General features: G+C 46.3%; 1 protein-coding gene and 1 long non-coding RNA gene across 3 annotated transcripts in view; both read right to left on the reverse strand.

Annotated features, from left to right (window-relative positions):
- The window catches only part of CACNA1I (calcium voltage-gated channel subunit alpha1 I), a 149,648-nt gene that overhangs the window by 114,768 nt on the left and 15,602 nt on the right, over nucleotides 1-19,278 (reverse strand). The gene's annotated exons all lie outside the window — the stretch shown is intronic.
- Nucleotides 4,974-19,278, reverse strand: part of LOC132073975 (uncharacterized) — a 28,809-nt gene continuing 14,504 nt past the window's right edge. For both annotated transcript variants that reach the window (XR_009418553.1, XR_009418552.1), the window contains one exon: nucleotides 4,974-5,245. This is a non-coding gene — a long non-coding RNA (uncharacterized LOC132073975). The remainder of the gene's footprint in view (nucleotides 5,246-19,278) is intronic.

Genomic DNA, 19,278 nt, shown 5'->3' on the forward strand with positions numbered 1-19,278 from the left:
GGCAGCTCTGTCAATCACGAGCAAAGGTTTTATGAGATCATTTTCTTTAGCTCCTTTTAAAAGAGGACATAGACTGAAAGGGGGAAAATGTAAACAAATACAAAGTTAAAAAAAAGGAGGAACCAAGAAGACAAGAAGGGGAAAGGACGTTGTTTTCTGCAACAAAACAAAGGATCTCACCCGATTCTGGAAACCTTTTCTGCTGCTCTGGACATGTGCTCCCAATACCACTGGAGTCCACCTGACCAGCCCAGCTTGTCAGTCTTGGTGCAACACAAGGTGTGCCAGGCCTGGTACATATCCTTGGCCACTGAGGTGGGAGGTGGCAGCAGGGAGAGACCTGGCACACCAGGGAACACAGGGCTAGAGCAGCCCATCCCCTACAGAGACCACCTCACATCAAGAGAGCAGCATCCTCCCTACAGCCCTGGGCTGTCCCATGCACAAGCTGCAAACCTCATTTGGAGACAACCTGACCAGAAGGGAGAGCATCAGTTTTGGGGACAGCATACAACAAATCCTATGAGCAGGCTAAAATAAATTAGATCCTCCCAAGTCACAGGTCAGAAGTGCCAAGAGCCCACACAAGATTAAAGAGAAGCTGGCACCACTACAAAAAAGCCATGCTGATGACAGCCAGAATAGACCTGCAGTTTCCACCTACTTCTTGTCACAAAATAAAGCCTTTCTTTGCCCAGCCATCCAGCTCCAAAGCACTCCTCTGCTGCTGAGACCTTGCAATTAGCACTACTAATTGTTTGCACAACTGCAGTGCTTACATGCCCTGGTCTAGTCAGGGCCCATATCCCAGATGCTACACAAAGGGAAAAACGAGATGATGCCCTCCCTCCACCACAACCACCAAGCAAATCTCAGCAGCAATACGAAATTGGGGTGGAGGGGCTGGGTGTTCCCCTGCAACCTTTAAGGGCAGGCAATGCAATCCCTCCTTGCAGCAGGCTCCCAGCAAAGCAGGCATGCATGGCTTCCAGATGAAGGGAAGAATGACAAAACGGCACAGACAGGTGTCAAGGCAAGGAGCCTCTTTTGTGCAGAGAGGTACTGGTGTGGGACCTTCCTCCTTTGTTCTTCATCAATGGAAAGATGAATCAGTAGATGCATATGACAGACTTAAAGCTCAAATATGTCAGTCTGAGGAAATACGGTTCTTTAGTGAAGAGATTAGGCTCATACACAGAATACAAAAGGCCCCAGCAAGGCACAGACTCATGTGGAAAGCTGATTTAACCTTAACCCAAGCCACAGAGATTTAAAAAAAAAAAATCTATGAAATGCAAATTCATTTTACAATTAAATGCAAATTTAGGCTTGAGACAGCAGAAGCAGCTATTCCAGGTGACATCGTTGGGAAAAGAGATAAAGAAATTCCCAGAGCCAAAAGATACAGAAAACTAAAGCAATCACAGATCAAACTAGAATTGCAGAGAGCCAACTCCACACCTCATCACAGCCAAAAGAAGATCCTCTGCTGCAGCTGTAACAGGCTTTACACAAACACGAAAACAAAACCAGAAAACACTCAGCATTTAGTCAATTGCATCACCAGTGCTTACACACAAGAACTCTTTTCTCAACCTCAAAGTTACATTACAGCTACAGACAAAACCTCCTGCATGCTTGGTCAGCACTGGGACAGTGATTCACATGTTTGGGAGCTGTGGTGACTGCAGTACAAACTGCTTCAGGAGTTGGACTTCCACAATCCTTGTGGGTCCCTTCCAGCTCAGGATATTCTGTGATGCTGTGATTGCAGCTACAGCTGAATAGAGCCAGAACTCTGTCTTGTTATCCAGACACCAGTGCTCTGAGCAGCATTAATCATCAAAAGTAAATAGCACATCTAAGGAAAATGCACAGAAATTGTGAGGCAAGGCATGCTGCTTATTCAGGACTCGAAATACAAGTGGAAATAACTATTTCCACCCTGGTCACAGAGGAAAAAATTAGCAGTAGCACTTGGTGACAACTTTCCATACAGTGCACAGAGATTAATGCACTGCTCCTGTGTCACTGCAGTGCCAGACACAGGGACAGTGCTGCAGGTCTCTTCTGTACAGCACGGCTCTCTGCAAGGCCCTGCAGAGAAACACAGGGCTCCTCTGTGGAATTGCCCTCCCTTCATGGACCGCATTGAGATGGAGGCCAATCTCCTCTGAGTCACTCAGATGGGACTGGAAAACAAACTCCAAGCGGGAGGAAGAGGAGGTGGGAGCAGCCTTCAGGCTCGGGGGTCAGCTGTCAGATGCATTTCAGAGGCAGAGCCTCCAGAGAAAGCAGCTTTTAAAAACAAATTTGAAGAAAATCTCACCTCTGCTGTGTACAGATATTCATCTTCCAAGCTGCATGGATAGTGAGGGATGAGGGTTTCCCCTCTGCTGACATTAAAGCAGATGAGTCGCAGACTCCCAAGGCACAGGAGCTCTGCAGGGAGTAGGGGCTCCCGTGCATGCACGTGTTCCCAGGCTGAAGAGCCACAGGGAGTCCCTGCTGAGTGACACACACTGAGTGCACACGGCAGGATTTCTGCTGCAAACACCTTTGCCTGGTCTTTTACATCCATGTGGCCTCCTTGCAGCAGCTTTGCTTTGATACCTCTGCTTCTCTGCCAACAGGGACTTAAGTAGGACTGAGGGATTCAAGAAATGGGTACTAAACACCTAGGAACTTTCCTCAAGGAGACAGAGCTAAAAATTTTATTTCTCCCAGAGGGCAGAAACTGTAGTAGTAGAGAAAGTCTGAAGAGTTGTAAAAAAAGTAAAGCTTCCTGTAAAGCTAGTTTATGTCTGTTACTGAAAGTGTGAACACTGCCTGAGAAAGCCCACTGCTGAAGAGAAAAGACAAGTTCCCAAAGACACAGGATATTATATATGCAAGTGCATACAAGCATTTTGGCAGAAAGCAAGGATTAAGCTTAAATTAATGATCGTGCACGTTGTTTGGATGTCATATGAGAGCTCTCTAACTGACTTTAAATCTCCTCTTCAGGTCTTGCAAAGACTGACTACTTAGATCATTACAGAATTACAAATTAGTGCATTTTAATTATTAAATAATGAATTTCTAATTAGGGTAATCCATTAGAGGAACAATTAGCGAACAAGGCCTAATTCTCCCTGTTTTATTTCACTTCTCCTGGATTCTGCCATGAACATGATATAACAAGTGGTAAAGAGCACCCTACAGACAAGCTTTGCTACAAATACACATGCATTAACTCATAAATGCATTAAAAGCACTCTTTCAATAGAAAAAGCCATTTGCTCTCCACAGCTGAGATTCATGAGATGACACAGCTTTCAGCAAGTCACACCACAGCTCAACAACAAACCATATCACAGATTTCCCAAGACCAGATTCCTGCTCTTCTCCAAGGTCACTCAACCCCACCTTTTGAGATAAAGGTCACAGATGTTAAAATATTCTGCCACAGTAACAAATCTCAGTGGCTTTCCCTAATCATGCTTCACTTATCTACCTATCCTCACACTACAGGGTGGTTTTCTGCTCCCAAGAGGTGCCGAGCCTTTACTTGTTGAGAGGAAGAGGATTATGGGGAAAAACTGGAAGGCCACTCACCTGTCGCACTGGATGCTGAGAACCTCAGCACGCTGGCATAGCTGCCCTCTGGTGCTGCAATGGTCACATGCAGGCTTTTATGTCTTGCCACGTGCTCAACTCGAGTAACTCACACACAAAATCCATAGGCTACAGGCTGATCACAGCTGCACTCACCCATGCAAGAAACAAAGTGAAGAGATGGATCTTCCACACGATAAACTTGTGTGCAGGGTTTGCATGTATACATGGAAAGCAGCTTTATTTCATGGTCACGTGTGCACAGAAAAGCTAATATGAATGGACATATAAATATATGCAAAGCTTTATAAGCATACATTTCACATCTGCTGGAGCATCCAGCAGCACTTTGGTTCAGAAAACAATATGGACATTCCTTCGTGCTGCTCACTGCAGGGCAAACAGTTCATTTCTACATGTAAATCACTATTCATCTTTATTTCAAAAGCCCAGCTAACACACACATAAGACAGGCAGATATCACAGAAGAGAATTCTTTACCTATGCCCAGCTAGAAGCCAAGCAACAGCCAAGCTCTGGATCATCCTCTTTTATAGAAAACTTGACTTGCAGTGAACAAAACTTAAAACAAAATAAACGCCATGGAAGAAACAGCCATATCAGAATCTAATCTGCAAAGATTTGTGAGTGTGATAAAAACTGAACGAAAAAAATGCAACTCTACTATTAAACAATAGAAACACTCCAGAAAAGTGCTGGAATTTGGCCTGCCTCCAGCAGTGGGTTTGAGGGATGTAGAACAATAAAACACACTGGTCAACAGGCTAGCTGTAAACTGTAATTTAAATAAGTCAGCTGTAATGCCAGCACCATCTATCCCTTTCCCTCCCTGCTCCCAAGACAACCCCAAAGGTTCAGGAGGCATTTGTTCCCTCAAGAGCAGCAGCTAGTTGCATTTGGATTGCAATCTCGACATAGAGCTAACAGCAAGCACATCCAGGGGGTTTGTAACCTTGCTTTCAAACATAGTACTATATAGGAGAGAGAGAGAAAGATTTAGCTGGCTGAAAACCTTTTGAAAGGTCGTATGCCCTTTAGCTTAGTTTATTTTATGCTTACCTTTTAATACAGAATAATAAACTCCCTGATCTAAAATTACAATCTCATAAATATCAAACAGATGGCTGTGAGCTCCTCTTTAGAGCATGCTTTGGAGCAGCACCTAGACTACAATATACAATGCCAAAGCTGAAAAGATGATGGATCTTCTTTCACCTAACAGATCCACTGTGCTTTTCTAAAAATGACTATGTAGTGATGCATGGGAGGTAGCAAAAAATTGCCCTTTATTTCCAGGTAAAGTACAAACAGAGAAAACTCATATCAGGGGACGTGATTGTCCTCCCCTGCCCTGCTCTCATGAGAAGCTCCCTGGAGTTCTTTGTCCAGCTCTGGGCCCCAAACACTGGAACCTGCTGGAGCTAGTCCAGAGGAGAGACACAAAATGATCAGAGGGCTGCAGCACCTCTCCTGTCAGGAAGGGCTGAGAGAGTTGGGGTTGTTCAATGAGGAGAAGAGAAGGCTCTGGGGAGATCTCATTGCAGCCTCTCAGTCCCTGAGAGGGGTAGAAGGGAGCTGGAGATGGACTTTTCACAAGGGCATGTAGCAACTGAGCAAGGGTGAATGGCTGCAAACAGAAAGAAGGGAGATTTAGATTAGATAATAGAAGAAAGTCTGTACTATGAGGGTAGGGAAAAGACACTGGCACAGGTTGTCCAAAGAGCTGGTGGGTGCCTGATCCCAGGAAGTGCTCAAAGCCAGGCTGGATGGGGCTTTGAGAAACCTGGTCTAGTGGAAGGTGTTCATGCACATGACAGGAGGGTTGGAACTCAATGTTCTTCAAGGTCCCTTCCAAGCCAAGCCATTCTGTGATTTTATGAAAAGCTGAGCACACCCACATCAGCAATTGCTTCAGAGTGACATCTGTCAGTATGGAGGTAACAGCAGACCAGCTGCTCCCACAAGTGGAGCCAAGAGCACTTCCCCACCAACACTTGGACTTGCAGCTCTCAGGCAAGTGTTCCAACTGGCTGTCTCAGCTTTCATTAGAAAATCTGCTGCCTCAAAGGACACCCCAAGCAATTTCAGCAAAGAGTCTTGTAAACTGGCACCATTATAACAAAAGAACAAGAACTGCACACTCCTTCTCCAAAGCTAAAGGTATTTTTTAGTGTTTACTGCTTGTGTGTGCAATCCACTACTCAGAGATGACAGCACTTGCAAAAGCTGGGCTTTCACAGCTTTGGGGAGTACCAAAATCTGCCCTGGCCTTGTTATTGCTCAGTTTTAAGACTTTTCATACAGAAGTAATGGACCCCCACAGTTGTGCTGAGAAGCAGAGGGAAGCTGTGCCCATGCCATCAGGGCACTGAGCACAGGGAAACACTCAAGGTTCTTCATTGCTGTATTTCAGTGCCACAGGTAATGCCACCTCAGAGTGCAGGTGATCAGAGTTTGTGCCCATGTCCAAGGCATGGCAGTCCCAACCTCAGGAAAGCAGCTGTCTCTCCTCACCCAGATGTGCAGCATTCCAAGCCAAATGACAAAGAAATGCCTTGTTTAGCACAAGCAGCAATTAGCAGTTTCCCAGAGATGGCTGACAGCAGATGCACCTTGGGATGGCATTGGCCACTGACAGAAGAGATCAGTGAGAGGAATGTCCTGTTATGAAGCAAGACAGATGACTTGAGCAGCACTGAGAAAGAGACACTTGCTGAAATGCATAGTGGTCACTCCTGCCTCGGAAACAAAACACAGGCAACAAAGTGACTTAATTTTACAATGGGAAGGAAAGCTCAAACAGCACACTAGATCATTTACTGCAAACAAAAACACAGGAGACCAACTCTCAGCTCTGAAGTTCTCTAATTACACTAAACCACATTCATTTCACCTGTTTATTTCCTCATCAAGATGCACACAGAGAACCAGATATCCCATTGGACAGCAGATACATATGACTAAAAGAAGCTAAAACTGACAATAAAGAGCTATCTCTATCTCTGCTGGATCCTAGAAACACACCAATGGAAAGATTCAATTTCCCATCACAGATGCCAACAAGTAGACAAACAAGTACTTTTATCCCCCACAAGACATCAGTTATCCAAATGCAAGCAAACCCCGGACTTGCAAACACAGCTGGGCGAGAGGCAAAATAAACCAAAATTTTACTATGACATACAAAACCATCATTTAGACAATCAACTAGTATGGCTGAGATCAAACAGTTACAGCTGGAAGTCAAAAAGCAAAGCTACTAGCCCTGCTAGCTATGCAATTATGTACTGCAGAGGGCAGCAGGATAGAAAAATAAAGAAAAATCTTTACTTTTGACATTAAATCAAAACACTGATTACAGAAAAAAAAATGTAACCACTTGAATTCTGAAATCTGTCTCCATTGGGCTCCTATCCACTTGTTCAGCACTTGGACTTCTCCCTGTATTTGGTCCTTGTTCATACCACTTTTGTAAAGCAGGGCAGCTATTTTGGCAGCCAGGAGCAGCAAATCCTGGCAGCCAGGCACCATCAGGAACAGGTGTCTGGCTGCTGTCATACCCTGCAGATGACCTGCTCCGTTATGAGCCAGAACTCACTGCAGAGCCTGGATACTCAGGGCTTGCAGCAATCATTGCAGGCCCTGTGGTGTTGCACTTGTTGCCCCAAATAATCCTTTTCTGTGAAAATGAGGCTCTTTTCATGGCAAAGCTTCCATGAAATTAAGAAGACTACTTTCTGTTGAAAGACAGTTGTGATGAGAAGCTCTCTGAAAGACATCGAAACACAAAGGCACAGAAGAGCAAACAACGAATATTTACCTGAAATACCCAAGGCAAAGCAGACAGAAGTTCAAACAGGTACATAGAACGAAAGGAGATTCCTTCAGTGGAACCATATTTCCCACATGGGAAATTTCCCAAATATTCCCTGTACAGGAAAAGCAGAACTCATATTTCCCTGCTTGCAAAACTGGCAAGAGTTTAACACAGGTGTTTGGCTCCAAAACAATAATTGATGGATGCTCCCACCAAGTGCCAAGGCAAAATTCCCAGTGATCAGCTGTCCCTGAGGAGCCTGCAGCTCCCAGCCCTGCTGAAATTCAGCAAGAGCTGCTCAGCCAAGGGTCTCAGGACTGTCATCTGAGGGAGCAGCTGCCGTGGCACCACATGATCCATTCCAGTGGGAGGTGGGGCACCATCAAGGGTGGTTAAGCATTGGAACAGGCTGCCCAGGGAAGTGGTAGAATAACCTCCCCTGGAAGCACCCAAGAAGTAACTGGACTTGGCACTAAGTGCTGTTGTTTAATTGGCACGATGGGGGTTCGGTCAAAGGTTGGACTTGATGAACTTGGAGGTCTTTTTCAAATTTCATGATTCTGTGATTCTAAGATTGGTCATTCAAGCATGTGGTCACTAATTTGGTTATTTTCATTATGCACTGCAGACCAGAACCCAAGTACAGCTTGACTGACAGCTCACTTCTGCATCTAAGGCACTTTGAATATAGCAAGTGCTACACTCCACAGACTCTGGAAATTACTAATCCCATGTACTTCTAATTAGGATTTCAAAATTACTGAATGCTTCTGATTTCAATCTGTACCCACTTCCATCTCCTCTGTATAAGCTGAGAGCCGAGAAAAGCCCTTTCCTCCCAGGAGCATTGTAAAGATAAATTAATGTTTGTGAAGCACTTGGGCTCTATAGCGATGAGCACTCAGATACTACTGTGATAAAAAAAATAAAAAGGACTATGAGGAAATCAATAATCCTATCTCCAGAGCAGGACTTACACAGTGTGCTGTCAATAGGGCCCAGAGCCACACATTGAACAAACACAGGAAAACAAAGTGTAATCTGGCTGCTCATTAAGTGAACACCATCCTTCAAGCACCTGACAGAAGTAGGAGAACAATGGGAAAAAACATGGTCTGTGAAAACATAAGAAAAAGCACCAGCCAATTATTTAATGCTGCCCCTTTGAACAGCAGGGGACTTGGTTCTGCAACAGTTCCTTATGTTTCCATCCTCCTCTCCTCCTATTCCTTAAGGAGGCCTTAATTAGACACCAAGTGGTAAAGCACAATTATTCTTATTTTCAGGTGAGCAAGAAATATAGACACGTCCAGAAACACACCGGAGGTCAGCCTCAGAGGGAAAGGGAGAGTTTGGCTGATTTCAGCCTTACATTTTCATGGCAGGACAGCTATCTTGGTTTTGGCTGGAATAGTTAATTTTCTTCTGGTACAGTGCTGGTTTGGATTAAGCACAAGAATCCCGTTGATAACATAACAATGTTTCAGTGGTTGCTAGGTATTGTCTTACCCTGAGCCGAGGACTTTTCTGTTTCCTGTGCTTTGCCAGTGAGGAGCTTCACAAGAAGCTGGGAGGGAGCATGGCCAGGACAGCTGGTGTGAATGGACAAAGCAATATTCCATGCCACAGAACACCTTGTCCAATATATAAACTGCAGGCAGTTGCTCAGAAGCCACCAGTCCTGGTCAGGAACAGGTGAGGCATTTGTCAGGGTGTGATGAGCAACTGTACTGTGCACCCATTTTTCCTGTCAGGCCTTATTCCTCTCTCTCCTTCTCATTACAATTATCATTATAATTAGCAATATTAGTATTGTTATTTTACTTTGTTTCAATTATTCTTATCTCAGGCCACCAGTTCTATCTCTCCCCACTGGGGCTGGGGCAGAATGGGTGAGCAGCTGCATGGTGCTTGGTTGCCAGGTGGGATTTAGCACAGCAGCAGCTCATGCTCCACTCAGATCCTTGACTGAAAGACCAGGCTTGAGGACACAAAGGCTGTAATGACAATGCTTTCTGCATCCCAATTCAGGCAAAAAGGGAAAAGTGTTCAAACATTAATACTGACATTCTAGTAACAGTTATGAGAGAGGGAACAGCTGAGCACCCAGTTGTTTTCTTTCTGTGGAAAACGATCCTCACAGCAGTTTAAAGTGACATTTCCAGACAAAACTGGGGCCATAAATCCAGTACTCAATTCCAGTGGACCCAAAATTTTAGTGTTGTGACTCTTGCCTAAGCTGAATGGACAAACCTGGAAAGCCTTGCTCCCCAGAAAGAGTAGTCTAGGTTTTACTGGACTTCTATTGCTTCAGCCAGGGCTGGTTTTTGTATCATGAATAAAATTAAGAGGATGAAATAAACCAAAAAATGAAAGGATACTTCCTCTTGTGCTAGGGTTAAAGAGCAAGCACTCTCAATAGGGTTAAATTACAGCAAGTCTGCACATGCCATGAGATATCTATTCACCAAGGAGAACAGCAAATTAGGAGAGTGCCAACAGCCACCACACATTGGATTAATGACAGGAAACAACATCTTTATATAATAAGATCCAGTGTGTCTAGCAGTGTAAACTGCAAGGAAAAAATTGAAACATGTACAAAAAAGCTGAAACACTTCCAATTTTTCTTGCATTTTTTAAGCCTTGTGCACACTGGGACACCTCTTCCTGCCAAGGCAAAGAATAGAGAGGATCAGGGGAGTGAAGGCAGAGAGAAGGCAACAGCAGAAAGAGCTCAGGAGTTATAGAAAGTTCCTGGTGTCCCTGTGCCTGAGGAGCAACCACAGGTTCACGCACACAGCTCTGCTGACAGCCTCATCACTTCCCAGAAACCAGCCCCAGGGAGCAGAGCCTGACTGCCAGCACTCAAAGTGCCAGCCTCATCCCTGATGGGAGCACCCCGTGAGGACAGGATGCCATCCCTGATGAGCTCAGCACTCTGGCTGACAGCAGTCCAGGAGAGCAGGACAACAATCAAACAATACATTCATTACACGTAATGGGATAATGGCAGACAGCTCTCTCACACACACTCAGCTCACATTCCCCTCACGTTCCTTCAGCCAGCAGCCAGGGAGCCCATGGGAAGGTAGGGACATAGTTTAAGTTGGTAGATCAGGCTCCCATTCTAGACATTGGTGGAGTACTGGCATCTCCATGGGCTTTCACCTCCACGCCTCACCCCCAGTGAAACCCTATCAAACTGAGAAATCAACCCTCAGACAAATAAACCCACTCCTAGGGGATGGGCTCTCTGCAGTGACTTGTGTCTGCCAGCACAGGGCTCACCTGAGCTCAGGAGCCAGTGCAATGCCAAGGTGCTTTGGACACACACTACAGCCTGCAGATGCTCCACCACGAGGCTGCAGCTGACCACGGCCCCTGTGCTATCCAAGCAGCTCCTGTCAGCAGCTCTCCCTGGTGTGCCCATGCAGAACAGGTCTGCACAGGCTGGAAAGAGGAGACAGCCAGGGCTCCAGGAGAGGAGAGAGAACAAGGACCAGCTCCTGGAGACACCCAGGGCTCTCTGCCTCTCAGGTGAGCTGGCTGATCACACAGGTAAGTGTGGTATTTGCTGGGGCCTCAGGACAAAGGAGGAATTTATGAATCTGACTCCATGTTCTTAGAAGGTTAATTTGTTATTTTATGTACTTACATATTATATTAAAGAATACTATACTAACTTCTTATATTAAAGGATACTGCACTAAAGAATAGAGAAAGTATCTTGTTAAGCCTTCTGATGTATCCTAACTAAAAACTCGTGACTGACTCCTCAGAGTCCCGACACAGCTGGACAGTGATTGGCCATTAAGTAAAAACAATTTACATGGAACCAATCAAACAATGACCAGTTGGTAAACAATCTCCAGACCACATTCTAAAGCAGCAAAACAGGGAGAAGCAATCAGATAATTATTGTTTTTATTCTTTTCTGAGGCTCCTCAGCTTCCCAGGAGAAGAAATCCTGGTGATAGGATTTTTCAGAAAATATGCCAGTGACAGGTAAACTCTACTGAAGGTGGATAGGAAACCATCCTGCAGAACAGCAGCATCATCAGCCCTCCTGCCAGTTCCACATCCTTCTGGCCAGTTCCCTGTTGCACCATTTTGGAAAGACAGGTCTGTCCCCAGGCCCCAAGCAGCTTTAATCCATGCTTATTCCAGGTTGCTTTATCTTCTGCTGTCATTGCCAAGCCCTCTCTCCATTTGACACACAATGTTTTCTCATCCCTCAGCTGCCACCCAAACTGCCCTTGTGCACCAGGACTTGGAGGATGAGAGGCATGGGAAGAGCCAGTGCAGGAGCAAAAGGCTCAGTGCTGCAACATCTCTGAGCATCACCTGCCACACTGGGGAAAGCTGCTGAGCCCCATCAGTTCCCTCTTTGCATGAATACAGAGCCAAGGTTTCCAAGACTGCTTTTTCTATGGCACCAAAGGTCAGAGCTGACTTAAATTCCATAGGGAGCCTGGAGGGGCCAGTTCCCAGGCCAGGGAGCACCAGATGTCCAGCTCCCCCAGGACACTACAGCTGCACCCTGCCTTCTTTGCATCCCTTTCCTGTACCCACCAAGCAGCACTTCTCACCACTGCTCCAAGGGAAAGCAGAAATGTCAACTGAGGTTGGAGTGCATCAGCGAGGGGTGGGAAAAAATAGCATCAGGTAAAGGAGAACTGTAAGAGACAAAGGAGAAAGCACCCTGGGGAGGTGATGTGAAGAGATTAGAGAGATAGAAGCAGACATACTTAATAAGGCAAGAGCTATCAAGGTGATAAAACATTAGATAGGGACCAAGGTACCTAAAACATAAAACAGATGGAGAGAGTGGTTTGGGAAGAAGGCAAACACATTCATATTCTACTACAGGAGACTTCAAGGTAATGTTGCACATACACCTGAGTGCTTTCCCAACAAATCCCCTCTCTGAGGAGCACAGCATTCATCCTTCCTCCTCTTTTAATCAGGGCTCTTTCACAGAGTCTCATCTTGCCTTCTGCCCAGGCAGGGATAACCCACAAGGGAGAGCTCAGACGATAAATAAATGATGATAAATAAACGAACCAGTGTCCCCATCCCAGTGCCCGCCCGGCTGCGCCGCCCGCCGGCCAATGAACGCCTCTGGAGCTCCCCCCGGGCTGTCCCCGGCTGCTGAACAGTCATTCTCACCTTCTCAACTCCAGCCCAGTGCTAGGCAGAATTTTTACAAGTTGTCATTATCTTTAAGCAACCTCTTAGGCAAATTAGGCACTTTATCCAATTTGAATTAATCCCTCCCTTCAACATCTGTCCTGCCCTCAACCTAAATTCCCTTCAAAACTGCAAGCATCAGCTGTATGCAAACATTTTCTTCATTTTCCCTTTTGACTTCTTTAGGTGCACAGGATGCTTCTCCTAAGAAGGGGGAGTGGGTTCACTGATGACCCACCCCTCCAAAGCCTTGATCACCTTTGTCTCCATTGGCATTGGTCTGTGCTACTGTCAGTGCACCTGTGAACAAGGACCAGCTCCTGGGGGTTGAAAGCAGGCTTTACCAAGGTTGACAGCGTTTTCTTGTCATTCTCAAGAAGTTAAATAACACTCCTGACTGACCCTGAGTCCTTTACAGCGTTGTTTCTTGGATGCCCACCAAAGCTTGTGTTCATTCATCCCATTGCCTTCATTCCAGACTGCTTCATGCTTGCAGTATTTTATTAGGTGCAGTCCGGAACAGTAAGCATGACTTTAGAAAACAGCTTAGGAGGTCTTAAAACCTCAAATTATTCTGAGTCTAAAGAAAGAGGCTTGGGAACAGCACCTGCAGCTAAATCCATTACAAAGGAAATGGGTTGGGAGGATAGGAGGACAACCTTATATAAAATAACACAAGTTACTTTGGATATTATTTTAAAGAAAAGTCAGAAATAAGTGATTCTTTCACACGAACATCCATCCAATAGCAAAAGAAAACCAGTTCCATTCAAGTCACCTGCATCTCTTGCTGGCATATATTGGTGTTATGACTAAATCATAACTCCACCCTGTGGGAGCTTGAGCTGTTGTGAGAGTACAGAAAATACAGCAGATCTGGTGTAAAGCCACAAATGGGAAATGCAATAATTGTGCAACAGGTCTGTGCCTTTGTGGAACAAAAACTTCTGCCCAACCAGTGCTCTCCTTCAGCAGCCTCAGGCTGTACCTGTGTACTTGATTGCTGTGCTACAGGTTTGTCCTCAAATGAGCCTCAAGACTTGGTTGAGCCTCCAACAAGTAAATAAGTTGGTCTAGATCATCTCTATGTTGCATCTACTTTCCCAACCTACATTTACTTCCCTCTTGTGGGAGAGCTCTTACTCCTGATCTGCTTCTAGTGGAGGGATGGAGGATGGGACCCCACAGAGCCTGGACAGGGACACTTGTCCAGCCTGCTCCCTCAGTGCCCCAGGCAGCAGGTAAAAACATGAGGTGGGCACCACCAGGTGCTGAGACTCTGGTCTCCAGCCCCACACACTCACTAACCCTGAGCAAGAAATCCCCACCAAGAGGTGTTGAGTAGAGCAGATCCTGTTTCCTCCAGAGCTAAAGGTCCCATGTCCCCCTAAATGGGAACACCCATCAAAAGGACAAGTGTCTTGAAAGAAAGGGGAAGGGGGAATGGCAGATGGTAATAAGAATTAAGCAGGAAAGATGTTTAAAACAAAACAAAACCCGCAATTGACCTAAGAGTTTAGAGACTCCCAGCCTACACAAGTCAGGGAACGTCAGAATAATATAACAAAAACAACTAAAAATGAGCATCTCAAGCTGGACCAAACATCTGCCCAGACTGGGCAGCAGCACAGCTGCCCAGAGAAGTGTGCAAAAATGGGATGAGCAGACACAATACTTCCCTTAGGCACTCTTCCAGCTGCCAACCACTCTCAGCTCAAGGACTTCCTGAGCCAAGTCAGGTTTCTATATTTTTCACTCCTCCTTCATGGATTCCTCCTAATGAGGGAGGAATGAGAACAGCCAAAGAGAATAACAACATTTGAGGAGAGCTGAGGTAATGCTCAGTACAGGATTATGGAGAGACAGCATCAACATGCAGGCTTCCCATGCATAATCTACTCAGATATGAGCTCCATACTGCTCTTCCAAATTCAGAGACATGTTTCACATCTTTGGAAAAATCAGATTAAATGCTGCTGTCTTATACTGTGCTTTATACTTATACTTTATCACTAGCCTTAACCACATATTTCAGTACCTAGGAACATTTACAAAATGATGAGGGGAGATCTCAAAAGGTTTTCTGACCATTTTCTCTCCATGAATACCAAAGGGTGGAAAAAAACCAGCTCAGGTTTATAGGAAGCCATCAATCCTAGGAAGGGATGCTAGTTTGTTATGAAAGCATGTTATTTTGTCATCTGAGATAACATTTACTTTTTGTTCACTCCTTCACATTTACTAACTCATGCTGGTATAGACCTGTAGCACATCCTGCCTTTAAATGCAGTAGCAATTGTCTGTCCTGTGATATTTTCTGGTGCCAGACAGAGAGCAATCAAGAAAACCTGGAGACCAGCCCCAGGCTCACTTGCATCTTGAGCCACATCAAATGTACTTCATATCCTTCCTTCCATTATTGCCCCACTCAGAAAAACCCAAACACCACCATGGACCTGCTAGCCTGTCACCTGCAGACCTCAGCTGGGTGAGCAGCAGGAACAGACAATTCCACCAGCTTAGAAAAAATCAGGCACAGTTCACAGGGACAGGGAGGCAGCAAACAGTGGCCAGGACACACCATGCACAGGAAGATCACAAAAGAAAGATGCAGTACCTTCCACCCCTAAATGAGGTCTCCAGAGCTGAAACATTCAGAATTAAGTCTATACTCCTTTCTACATTTAAAAACTGCATCTGCTACAGGTGTTGAGATTTTTTTTTAACATAACCAAAGCCTGATCTAAACACTACATTAATTTAACACTGGATTTGCAGGGCATGGGGAGGAAACATAGGAGTTATTTACTATATTTTCTTAACTTAATGGACATGGTTTTGGTTTTCTCTCCTTCTAGATTCAGCTTCCCAAACTAGGTCAGGGTGATTACACATACCCAGTCTAAAGGCAACAGCTCTCTCTGCTCTCATGGAAGGAAGGGAAGCAGGAAAAGCAAAGGGTGATGGAATTGCACAATGGCATTTGTATATAGGCAGAATGCAGGACACAGTGGCCCAAAACCTCATGAGCTGAGACAGCTGAGCTTTCTGATTTCTCTTGGGCTCTGCCATTCCCTGGATCCTCAGACACTCAGTGACATCCATGACACTTCGAGTTTTGCCTTTGTCAGCCAACATGGGATAAAGTCAGAGAAATCCTTGTGGACACTTTTACAACAGATTCTGTTCCTGCATCACCTCAGCTGAGCTCAAGGCTTCCCTGAACTGAGATGCAGATCAAGTCATCCCACTCCCAAGAGCAGATGTCAAATGGACCAGGCACCAAGTGGAGGGAGAAAAGGGCTTGGAGGGTCAAGGAAGACACATTTGTGTCCAAAGGGGACACCTCTAAAGGGGACAGAGCTACCCCTACCCCAGCAGTGGGAGAGGGGAGCAAGACCCAGCTGGACTGGAGCTGGTTACTGTGTGACAGGTGCTGTGAGTTTGGGGAACAGGAAAAAGAGGAGGAAGAATGCAAGGAAACAAAAGCAAACTAAAGCCTCAAAGGCTGAAGAAACCTGGACTTGTATCCAGCATAACTGGAAATCTCACCTCTTGAGAAAGTAAGATCCTAGAATGACTTGAGATGGAAAGGACCTTAAAGATCATCTGGTTCCAGCCCTCTCTCCCTCCCACAAATGCCACCCTCTAGATCAGGTTGCCCAGGGCCCCAGAGATAAGAGAGGAGAGATGTAAAGAAGAGAGCTACATGTTGTCAGGTTTTTTTAATTGTTATTTCTTTTTGTCAGCCAAGTTTTTTCTTGTCCCTCCCACCCAGAATCTCATCCCATTGAGAAGATGGTTTGATGGAGCATCTTAAATATTTCATGCAGCCTTCAGGCTTGCAATCCTTCCCTCCCCATCTGCTTCAGCCTGGCCCTGCTGACTTCCCAGCAGGCCCATGGCAGCCTGCCTAGGCAAGGGCTCCTTTGACCCTCCTTTCTCTCCATCCACCTCTCTGTCCTCTCCTGCCCAGTTAAGACTCAGATTTTTGCTTCTCTCTACTTTGCCTCCAAAGAAATCAAGTCCCATACTGAATTTCTTCTTCCCTTTTTTCACTCTTCTCCCTCACAATTCCTCTTTCATCAGCTTTCAGCCTCTTTATTTCCTCATCTATTAATTTCCAGTTTTATTTTCATTAATGAGACATTGCCTTAGATCAGGATTAATAACCCAAACTTCAGACACCGTCAATCCATCAGTAACCAGGTGTGGGCACAAGAAGCCTGGCAGTTCACTGTGAAGGAGAAAGAAGCACTGGAGAAGCTGCACAGGGGCCTGGGGACCCCACAGAGCTGAAGGGGGGACAGAGAACAAAGCAGAGAGCAGCCTGGGGCAAGAGAGCAGCCCCAGAGAGGGCTCCCCTGGTGCACCTCACCTGTGACAAGACCCGAGTCCAATGCTCCCAAGCAAACGGTGTTTGCACTGAACCCTGACAGGAAAGGGCTTCTTTTCACTGGAAGGGCCTCTGCCTAACACAGGAGTATTTTTGGCTGTCGCGAAAGGGGAGCTGGCACAGGACAGGGAACCTCTCCACAGAGAAGGAGCTGCTTATTAAAGCAAGGAGAGATTCGGCATGCTGCACTCTGAGAAACCTAACTGTTTCTTCACCACTTTGGAGCTCCCTCCCTGAGCAGGGGTTTGGCTCACCCCCTGCAGCAGTTCCATCCCACATCACCTGAACTGCTCAAGAGCTCTAGAATGGTCAACCCCAGGCAGAAGAACAGCAGCAGCTTCTCCCTCTACCACCACAGCTCCTTCTTTAGACATCATTTCCCCCATATTAGATGCTGAAGGAATAGTGACTTGACTCTTGTCTCCCCACCAAGCAAGGGGAGTGAAAGGACAAAGTGATTTTGCAGATGGAGGATGATTGTGGGCACAGACAAGTGAGGGCCATGCTGGCTGCACAGGGGCTCCTGTAGCACAGCAAGTCCTAGGGAGAAAAAGACCATGACAAGTAGTGGGGCAAGACACTGGGCCACAACCAGAGGACTGGAGAGAGCAAGTTGTGGAGGGGCAAGGGGTGAAGAGAGTGAGATTTGATAGGGCTGGTCCCCAGCACCCTGCAATGGCACAGTGTGGCTTGCCCAGCTGAGGGACCCAGGCAGGGACAGCCAAGGATCCAGAAGGCAGGAGATCTAGAGACAGATCACAAGGCAATGGGAGATGGACAATGGTGAGGAAATTCTGTGGAGGAGACAGAGCTAAGCAAGATGACAGGGTTAAAGTGGCATCCTGTGTCCTTTTCTTGCTACTAATCCTTCTAGGTCATGTTACTCGTAATATCTTGTAGTCAAGGATCTTTTGACATGTCTGCTTCAGGACCATTAGCACACTCAGAAACTGCTGAAGAGGAAGCTAATTAACACCAGACCACCACAAACCCAGTTCTGCTCCTGTTTACCTTAGTGGAAGTACTGCCACTGGTTCTGCTGCCTTCAGTCCTACACCCACACTCCTGGCTTTCCAGAAAGTTCTCTTCTCTCTCTCTGCTTTGCTGTTCATGCAGAAGCTGTGGCAAGTGTTCTCTCACAATGTGGGGAAGCAATGCATTATCCTGGGCAGCAGGTACCAGGGAAGCTGTTTCACCCAGCCCCTGAGGGGGACTGAGCTGCAGAGCCCTGGGTGGTGCAGGAGCCAAGGAGAGCACACTCCAGCAGGAGACAGAGCCTGCGCTCTGCATTGTTTCTAATCCCCTCACCATTCTTCCTTGCCTGAATGGAATTAGAGAAGCAACAAGGGAGCTTTACTGCCAGGCACACCATGGCAACACATCAGCTTTAGAGACATTCCAGCTCCTAGGAGCACTAACACTCTGCTTCCTCTCATCCCCCAGGTCCTCTTTCCTGTGCTGTATCCATGCTCCAGGCTGCCTGGCCATCCCAGGAGGTCCTCCCTAGCACTTCTCCCTCAGACAGCCACACAGAAGTGAAGTACCCAAGCTGGGAACCTTCACAGTGCTTGGACTGCTGCCTCTTCTCATGGACCTTCCTCCTGTTTCCCTGAGCAAGGCCTGTCCCACGAGCATCCCAGGGATGCATGGCAGCAGCTGGGCACAGCTCCTCTGGGAGCTCAGCTCCCTGCCTGCCACCAGAGCAGGAGGTAGATGATGTTCTGCTTTGTCTCCTCTTCCCACTGTGCCTTTGTGAAGGCAGAGAAATGACAACAGCTCAACAGCTGCCTCCCTGTCTGGGGGATGGGGTGGGAGGTACGAGCATTTGGGGGAAAAGAGAATTAATCTGAACAAAGCACAGGCCAACTGAAGCTGAAACTCAAACTCAACTTGCCAGCTCAGATTTGATTTTGTTTCAGTAAATGCCTGGTTTGAACAGGAGCATGAAACCAGCACAGACAAAAGGCTGTTCTTTATGGTATACTCACCCTGACCAAAACAAGAAATGTGGCCGAAGTTCTGCAAGAGAGAGCTTGTTCTCCGTTCTAAAATTTTCACCCAGCTTGAGAAACCCAAGAGGTGCTGAACTGGGGTCAGCAAAGAGAGCTCCATAAGTCAAGTGGAGTGGTGTGAGCTCATTTACCACAGCACACACAACTCAAACACTTGGGCACCTGCCTGCACTGACCCCAGCAGCTTTGGAGCCCCAACACACCTCGCATGCAGGGGCAGCCCTTGGCCCCCCTCTGCCAAA

Source organism: Ammospiza nelsoni, chromosome 5 (assembly GCF_027579445.1).
Source record: "Ammospiza nelsoni isolate bAmmNel1 chromosome 5, bAmmNel1.pri, whole genome shotgun sequence".
Taxonomy (NCBI): Eukaryota; Metazoa; Chordata; class Aves; order Passeriformes; family Passerellidae; genus Ammospiza; species Ammospiza nelsoni.